We start from the raw sequence: 10,157 nt of genomic DNA, 5'->3' as shown, positions 1-10,157 counted from the left end.
AAATGCATAGGTTTTGTTTTTGTTTTCTTGTTGTCTATGGTATTGTTGATAAGAAATGAGTGTAGGCTCATTTGGGATTTCTAGTAGGTTCTGAATTGATCAATCTGGATATTTTACTAAATTCGAAAAGAATGTTGGACAGATGTTCTACAACTTCAAGAGTTTGAATGATGAATCAAAACAGTGAAGAAACACTCAACAAAGGCACAGAAGGAACCAAGGTGAAGAAAGGTTTGAGTGCAAAAAGGAAGAAAAAGTGAAGTGAAGACTTGTCCTATTTTATTATAAATTTATAAGGGTAAAACTAACTTTTCCTAATTTAGGAGTGCAGCAAAAAAAAAAATAGAGCAGGAAGAAAAAACGGTGGAGTAAATGAGCTGCATTTATCGTGGAGCAGGCCCAATCAAATATAGCTAGGGTGATTCTAAATGGACTCACAATTTATTTGAGCACCCTCACTCTCTCTTCATGCATTTTTACAAGTGTGGATAAGGTCCAAATTACTAATAAATTACAAAAACATTTGGTTGCATAATTCCAATTTTAGTTATAGATTTGTGCAAATCAGAATTTAAAAATGTGTTACAAATTGTATAAACGATTGTGTATTTAATATTGTACAATTGGGTTTCAAAGGATGTAATATAAAATATATTTTAGATTGTAAAATTTAAAATTTAAAACATTTTAAATTATGTAATTAAGAAATATTGGATATATTATCACACCTATATATATATATATATATATATATATATATATATATATATATTTCGAGAGAATTCACAAATATATTTACAAAATTTATGATTAAAAAAATTAAATATAAATAATTTAGACTTTTTCAACACTTACTCTATGAGAAGATTAAAAAAAAAAACCATGAACAGAGGAATAGATGTCTTATAAATATATTTTTATTTTTATGTGTTTCAAGATTAACCGAATTTAGAATCAAGTTTATTATGTTTCAAAGGTTCAATTAAGTTTTAAAGTTATTATAAAGTTGGACGTGAACAAATTTTTTTATTTCTATTAAGTCTAAGTAATTTAATTTTTCTAAGATGATGTGATTATTAGTTTACTTAGTTATCGCAATTGTATTTACAGAGTTTAAGATATCTTATAATTTTTTTCCTACTCACAAACTCTTATTATTCAGTGTTCGTTCTTCGAATTTTCTTTGTCTTTTGCTGAATAGTTTGGTATTTTGAGAAAATTCTCTAACACTAAACTTAGTGCTCTGGATCAAAGATTCTAGTTAAAGTTTGATTAATACAAAAGTGAAGTCAAAATATGATTAAAATAATATTTATAGATGTTTTTGCTAACCATGGACCCTTATCCGAGTGGACCTCAACTGTGGTCTCATTGGCCCACAAGTCCAACGGTCATCTTACCCGTTACGCTTTGCAACCATTTTTGGCTAAGCTATCTAATACGTAGATGTCTTCAATAGATAAAGGTATTGACAAGCGACACCCAACTTTAGTGAGAAGTGTGCTTTATCAGAGGATGGCATCTAACATTCGGTTTGAAAAACACTAAACTTGATATTTGGTATTGGTGTCTACTATGTGACACTAAACTTGTTCCTTTAGGTGCGTGGCTCTCAATATCCAATAGGTAGTTTATCATCTTCAAAATATTCAGTATCGGACATATGAGTTCTACTAGTAACAAGGTATTCGATATCAAGTATCTAGTATGTGATATCATGTTGATGTTTGGTTAACCAATCATCTTAAGATTGTATTTGATAGAGCCAAAGGATCTTTGGCCACAGTACAATATGTTATTATACGTTTTTAATCACCACTTATTTCATAACTTTCATCCCTAATTTCAATTACCTCTGTAACAATGTTGCAAAATGGAAACAGATTCAATGACATTTTTTCAAAAAAACTAATGTAACTTTAGTTAACTTTGTTCAATTTTTAACTAGTTCCTATTGTATTTTTTTTTTTTGAAAAATTGAAATCGGTCATTCAACGTTTGAAAATGAAAATTAACTAAAGTTAGGATGACTTTTTTTTTTAAGAAGACATTGAATTCATAAACTCAATACCTCTACCTATAAACTTGATATTATTCTTGGAAAGGAGAGCTATTTTCATGTTTTTGCTGCAAGAAGAATAGTTAGTCTTATTTAGAACTTGAGAGATGAAAATAAGACTTATATTTTCTTTGGGATGTAGATAAAAGGGGTTGGTGGGATTTGTTGACCCATCCATAAGTTCCATCACGCCAAGAACTAAAGAAAGAACCTACTAGTTCGAGTTAGAGGTGAAATGCGGCAAAAGCAAAAGTATAACAAGTAGTGAACTTGCTCTGACACCATATTAAAAATGGTATATGAGCACTAAAGTTGCAGTAGGAAGAATAAGACCTTCCATGGCTATCGCAAAAGAGAATAACACCAAAAGGAAAAAAGGGAAACAAATCAAAGGTAAGAAAGCACAACTCTTTTGATTAAATCTACTCTATCTGTTTTGTTACATGGAAAAAGGGAAATCTCTGACCTTAAATGGGATTTTCAAAAACAAAGGGAAAGGGGGGAAACACGAGAAGAAAACCCTAACAACCTAACTAACTTATTAATGCTTCTAAGTCATAATTTATCTGTTTTAAGAAATTAACAAACTCATTTTTAGTCCCCACCTTCATATTTGGCAAGGCACACCTAAGAAGCATGAAGCTTAAATACAATTTTTTCACATATTTTTCCTCGCCACAAGTAAGTGTCCACATGTAGTTTTTCTTTTAATTGACTTGCATGACAACATTGTTGAAGACTCGGACCTTTTGTATCTATTTTTTACTAACAAAGGGTTGATCAAGAATTTTTTCTATAAAAAGATTGTGAATAAGGTTGAAAAATTATTGATACTATGTTGAAAAAAAAAGAAGAAAATATAATAGTTGAGAGTGAAATTACAAAATTATAAAAATATAAATTTATGAAATTATATAGTTATAAAATTATAAAACTATAAAATTATAGAATTATAAAATTATAAAATATGAAACTATGAAATTATAAATTCTAAAATATAAAATTATAAAATAAAATGGGACAAGTAAGCAAAATTATGAAAAAAAATTTGAGTCATGTCATCCCTTTAAAAAAAATATCAACTCAGTTGAAAAGTTTAATTTTTGTAAGAAATTATTGGAAAAACATATCCAAATTTATCATAAAAATAAAATTTAACTATACTATTTCAAAATACATTATTTGAATGAACATTATCATTGTATATAACACCGAATCATTATCAAAATAGACTAATTATGTTCCAATTTTTTTAAAATACATATTAATATATAATTATATTCTAATACATTATTCTGAATTGATATTCCAAAATACCAAAAATATGGTCAGAATATATACAAACATGTTACGGATTATTCAATCTTTAAACTACATAATTGGAATAGAAACTATCCTATTTTTCGATTGGTAGCGCAACAAGGGAAGAGAATGAGCATAAAGAGTAAGTATAAAAACTTAGGTTTGTTTTAAGGTTAGAAAAGTGTGTAAAACGATTATAATAATAAAAATATTTTGAACTTAAATAATGATTAAGGATTACGTTAGTTATTTTTATAAATAAAAGTAATATATAATTATAATTTATAATTTTTGTTATATTATTTTGTTTATTTTCATGAGTATGGAAATGAATTGAATTTTTGGATTAATTATTTAACATGTTAATAAAGAAAGAAAGGCAAACGAGGAAAGAAAGAATATTGATGGAATGTGATGAAAATGACAAGTCGTGGATGAAAATAATATTTTCTCTTTATTATTTTATTTTTCTTCTTACTTTACGAACTCCGATTCCATTGCCAAAAAGGAAGAAAAGGAAACATGTCTGAAGGGACCGTAGCTTCAATTTAGTATCAATTTGTTCCTCTGATGTATGAATAATATAAGTTATAGGAACAATGATCTTAGATATTTCTATTTTTTCATGTGTTTCAAGTTTTAACGTAGGATGTGCCGAACTCTGGAACATACAGAGAACAGCAAAATGGCGCAGCCAGATTGGCTTACGGAGTAGTGAGTTGTGTTTCTTTACTTCCGAGGCAAAAGCATAATCATTGAATGCTTGTCTTTTTCTCCATCATGGATTCTGGGTTATTATTATTCTGAGTCCTGGGCCAAATAAAAGCATAAAATCTTAATATTGTAGAAAAACTTATACCCAACTGAACCTGAGAAGCACCCTAATTTAGTGGTTATGATTTTGAGGTAGTTTATGACCCTTTTTAGCTCTTTAAAACTTGAAAGGTCAATGCAAAAAAAAGCACAATTTTATGGTCAAAATAGAATTATATATGTGTAGACAGTAACAGAGGGCAGGTGTGTGGAATCTTATTCCTGTTGGGCTACCTAAAATTCCATCTTTATGGATAAACGGGTATCTGTATTTTTTTTTTCTGGATATATCTGAAAACTTATAATGCCCTTTGAAATTAAACATGTGATTTTTTTTTTTTACATTTGATATTAATATTTATTAGGTTAATTGTTTAACGGTATTATAAATATTACAAATAATATATAAATTTAATTATATTTTACTTTTTTTAATATTGCTGGAATTTAAACATCTCGTGAGAAGATGAAAATGTCAACTCTAAGGTTCATTAAGAACAAAGGATTTCGTAAAGGAACTAGTCACTCCAAGTTTATCCACGTTTGGAATATAAGTTCTCCTAATGCTTTTTTCCTTCTTCTTTTTTCCTGTGCCAATTGAAATTGTTGTAGATTTTTGGATTGAAAACTTCCAAATAATTCACATTACCATTTTTTCTTGGAGAGTAAAGTATGGTATAAAATATCAATTTTAACTTATGCTTTTACAATCTCACAAAATCTATTATTTAGTTGAATTTGAAGTTTGAGTTAGTTACCTCTTAATCTTTTTTATGCAATCACTTCCTTGTCATTCTTATTGATTTAGTTTTGTCTACGTTATTCAATAGAATATATGAGAGATGGATTTATTAGTTTGTATGTTCTTTCGCAAATTTATACAAGAATTTTAAGAGTGATTTTTTAAACTTTTTGTGAGTGATTTATTTAAATTTTTTTATATGAATCTAATTAAATGTAATTACTTTTTATGAGTGTGGAGTTTGTTTTATTGCACCAAAAAAAATAAATTTGGTGTAGTAGATGAATGAAATTTGAGATGATGTGAAAATAAGAAATTAATCACTTTTTTTGTCACGTCATCTTCCATCTTCATCTTAATGTTCTTTTAAATTACATTGTATGTGTTTATCAAATCTTAGAAGATATGGTGAATTGTATGGTTAATAGTACTTGGAAAGAGACTTGAGTTTCTTTGGATTAGATCTATTGTTAGATGTAACCTCCCAAAGAATTTGAGAAAAATATAATTTTTTTTGTATTATTAGAAAAGGAAATTATACTGTGTAAAATAATAATCAACAAAAAAATTGGACAACAATGAATTTAAAAACAAAGAAAAAGTGGTTGTAGAGGCCATCATGTATGTGATGCCAATTGGGGAAAAATCATTTCTGAAATAGAACTAGGAGATAAAGATAAGGTTAAAGAGGTACGTAAAGAATAGTAGAGAGAATGATAGAAGAGAAGATTCATACCACACACGCGTTCTCATTGAATGAATCCATGAAGTTTTATGCTCTCTCCTCATATGGGAGCTTTTACACACCTCTTCATTTTCCACACCGCTTATCATGTGGCCCTCATGCTTAACCAATTCTCCTACTCTTTTTGTATCCGTCTTCACGCATGTTACAATATTCCACTCTTTAACAACAACTTTGTCCTCAAAGTCGAAATTTGGATTAGATTTTTGCATTTCTTCCAAATCTTCTCACGAGTTGTCAACTAAACTTAATGAATCTCATTTCACCAGTCGTTGTTCAATTTCCTTTCCATTTTTGACAGTTGTTCGTGAGTCTAGGATATTAAATGATTATACTAGAGGTCCAAACTCATTTTTAGTAAGTGGTAATGGTAGGTAATGTTGTTGCTGATCTCCATGAAATTTTTTAGTAAAGAGACGTGGAAAATCGGGTGTATCTTTGCTGATTTAGGTAACAATAGTTTGAAAGCAACCTTGGTCAATCTTTTCAATGACTTTAAATGGACCAAAATACATTAGATTTAGTTCCTGGTTCTTCCTTAACACCACATAATGTTGTCTATAAGGTTGTAGCTTGACCAAGGCTAAGTCCCCCACTTCTAATGGAACCTTTCTTCTCTTTTATCTTCTTGGCTCTTCATGTAATTTTGAGATTTATGCAATTTGAACTTCAACTTGTTCAATAAAGAATAACGTGATCTCATGATATCCTGTAATGTGGGTGGGTCCTCTTCAGTGTATTTGTACTTGATGAGTGATGGTGAGCTTACCATAAATAACTTGATAAGGAGACATGCTCATACTATGACGGAATGTAGAATTATACCAATACTGTACCCATGGAATCATCTCAAACTAATTCTTAAGGTGATCAAATATACAATATCTTAGATACATCTATAAGATTTTATTGAGATTTTTTATTTGGTTGGCCGACTAAGGGTAGTATAAAGAGCTCATTGCCAATTTGTTGCTTATGAATTGAATAAATGTTTAATTAATATTTAGAAAAAAATAAAAAAAAATAAAAAGGAATTCAATATATTTTAAAAATATAACCTTTTTAAAGTTATTGGTTATTTTTTTTACAATTTTTATTTTGAGTTTTTACTCGTTTGTTAAAAATTAGACTATTCATTTATTTGTGAGAAAGGTTTTTGAAAAAATAATTGAAATTATTTATTTCCTTTTTCTGTATTATATTTTTTACACTACATTTTTCTAACTACCAAGTCAAATTTTAACTTTACAATGACCAGAGGTGGTAATCAAATTTAATTACAGTTGTCAAAATGGATCACAGTCTGCGGGCCAATCCGGTTCATCACGGGTTTGGGTCGGGCTGGATTTGAAAAAATTGTATTTTTTTTATGCGGGTCAGATCTCAACCCGGCTCATTTAAACCTAGCTCATGCGGATTGAACTCGTGGTGGGCCAGGTTGGCCCACCAACCCACCTACCTAATTTTATTTTATTAAAATTTAATTTTAATTTTTTTAAAAAATATTTATTATTAATTTTTTGCTTGAAAAAATTATTTAAGTTTCCTATTTTAAAAATTAATTAAGCATCTGTGTTAGGAGTGAAATTTGTTTAGATTTGAATTATAGAAAGTCTGTAATTTTTTTTATTTAAAAATATTGTAATTAAGTAGGTCAGTGAGCCAACCTGTTTATCCACCAGCTCGTGGTGGACCAGACTGGATTCAATTTTTTTGACTCGCTAATAAATGAACCGGATTGGCTCACTAAATGACCAATCCGTGATGAACTGGACCGGATCGAGTTAGGTTACCCGTTTTCACAACTCTAAATTTAGTACTCGTGTGATTTTTTTAACCATCCATACAATATAAAATAATAAGTTACATTACATTTAAAACTATTAAATTATCAAAACATTCATATCAACATATAATATAACACAGTGTATAATTAGAACTTATATTTTCCAAAAGCAAGTTAGTCATAAAATATTAGAATACTCCTTTTTTAATATTAAAATATATATTATAAACAAATACACACACGCCTGTTTAAAATCTAAGCAAAATGTAAACTATAAATTTGTTTTAATTTTATCAAGTTAAAAAAAATAAAATAAAGATAAAATGATAAATTTTAACTTTATTTTATTAATTACTTATCCTTTAAAACGTCACACAACCCAGTCTACATGACCTTTTTTAAAAAGTAACTTTTAATAATTTAAATATATAATTTAAAGTATAAAATCTTTAGGAATCATACATACCCATAAGATTTACTTCTCTTATGTTCCAGAATCAAAGGATTGGAATGATCAATCATGATCCAACTGCTGACGTGTTTGGATATAATGAAAACAATTTCTCTTGCATAAAAAATATTATTCGAATTCTCATTAAAAAATAATTAATTTTTTGTTTAATAAGATCGTGTGTTGTGTTTTTACTATGTCATTGCTATAAATTACTCGACTAGACCTTACGCACATACAAGTTGAGTGATAATATTCTTCTTCCCTCAATCATATCAACAAAAATCAAACTTTTGGGTAAAGGGAATTGGAAATTGATAGGAAACCATAATTTTTATATCAAACAAATAATAAATATCATTATAATAGATTTTAATATTATAATAAATTTTAAATCTAATTCAATTTTAAAAAATAAATTTATAAAATAAAATTTACACTCAGTTATATATTTTAAACATTTTTGTTTCTAATTGACGTCTACTTTTAATATTGAACTCATAGATTTCTCATTTTATCTATCTACATGAATGAATCTATAGGATTTATTGGTGATAGAAATTATATGATTGACATAAAATACAAACAGAACTGAATCTATACAGTAATAATCAATTTAATATCCATATGTTTTAAGCACAAGAGTTTACTGAGTATATTTAATTTGTTCACCAACTTTTGAAGAAGCTGAGTTCCTTTTGATTCTCTCTCCACTGTAATTCTTTTTCAAAATTTCCTAAATATATCATCACAAAAATACTCAAAATTAATATACCAAATTATTCCTATTTTAGTATGAAACATTTTCTTACATCATTTATAAATTAAGATTTTGGGATATAACAAAAATGTTAAAAAAATACCTAAATCTGGTTATAGAATGTAATAAGTTATAGAATTAATAAGCATAGAAATGAATACTCTGATGTGAATGTTGGATAATATACTGGAGTCGTGTTTGTCCAAGTTGTATGATAATATTTGTATGGAGCGAGGGCATGAACCGACAGTTCACATAACCGATACTTTCAGCGAAGTAGTATTGTCTTTGAGTTCCAAGACATGAATGATGTTCTGTTGTGAATAATTATTCAACAGGAACCCCGTGTCTGCAACTAAACACCACATCTGCAATGTTTCTGTCACCGAGCTGGAACCGCAAGTGGTGAGATATCTCTTACTAAATGAAAAAATATTATTTCACATATTTTTAAATTTATTTGATATTATTTTTACTTATTTTTTTTAAAATAAAAAATTATACTTTTATAATATTTTACTTTTATAAAATGTATCAAATAAATATAAGAAAATGCCATGATACTGTTATTCCTTACTTAGTTTACCAACTCCTGATTATCTTCAGAGTGAGCAAACAACATTTCAAACCAAATAATAACAACAACAGATGTAAATAAAAAATATAATAAAAATAATAATTTAGGTAATAATTGATAAATGTATTTTATATCTAATTCAACTTCACAAAATATAAAAATAAAATTTTTATTTATTTATATATTATTTATATACTATGAATTGACGTGAAATTTTAGATAAATCTAGTTCGAATTAATGTATTAATGAATGGTCCAGTAATTATTTATGAATGGAACAATGAATTTAACAAAAATCAGTTTCATTATGATAAGTTTTACCTTATGATTCTAACAACGTCTTTAGGACTGAATTTTAAACTAATTCAATTTCATAAAGTTTATAAAATAAAATTTATAATTTTTCATATATGTGAATTGATTTTATTAAAACCATAAATTAAAATCAATGTTTTCGATATTTAATATTTGTTAAATCTATTATTTCATCCATCCACTGTTAAACTAATTATTAACATCTAATCTTATATATACTATATTGAATAATATGTTAAAGATATGATATCAAAGAAAAACAAAATCTATTTTTAATGAATTTAAATATCATCTTATAAAATAGAACAGATGTAACCACACGCTCACCTGACACTCTCAGAGAATGAAGGCAATGAACAGGATATCACAAAAGAATAAACGTTGCATTAAAAGAAAAGAACGTCTACATGGCTTATATACATGCAGAGATACAAGCTAACAGAAAAACTAGAAACCTAATAACAGAATTAGGTATTTGAATTACAACCACTAATACTCTCCCGTAATTCAAAACCTAGAGAGATACCATTCCAATCTTAGTTCTCATGACTTCAAATTTGTCAACAGCTATGGATTTTGTAAACAGGTTCGCTAATTGCTCGGTGGA

This window comes from Vigna radiata, chromosome 7, assembly GCF_000741045.1.
Source record: "Vigna radiata var. radiata cultivar VC1973A chromosome 7, Vradiata_ver6, whole genome shotgun sequence".
Taxonomy (NCBI): Eukaryota; Viridiplantae; Streptophyta; class Magnoliopsida; order Fabales; family Fabaceae; genus Vigna; species Vigna radiata.
Note: the sequence above shows the minus strand (reverse complement) of the source record.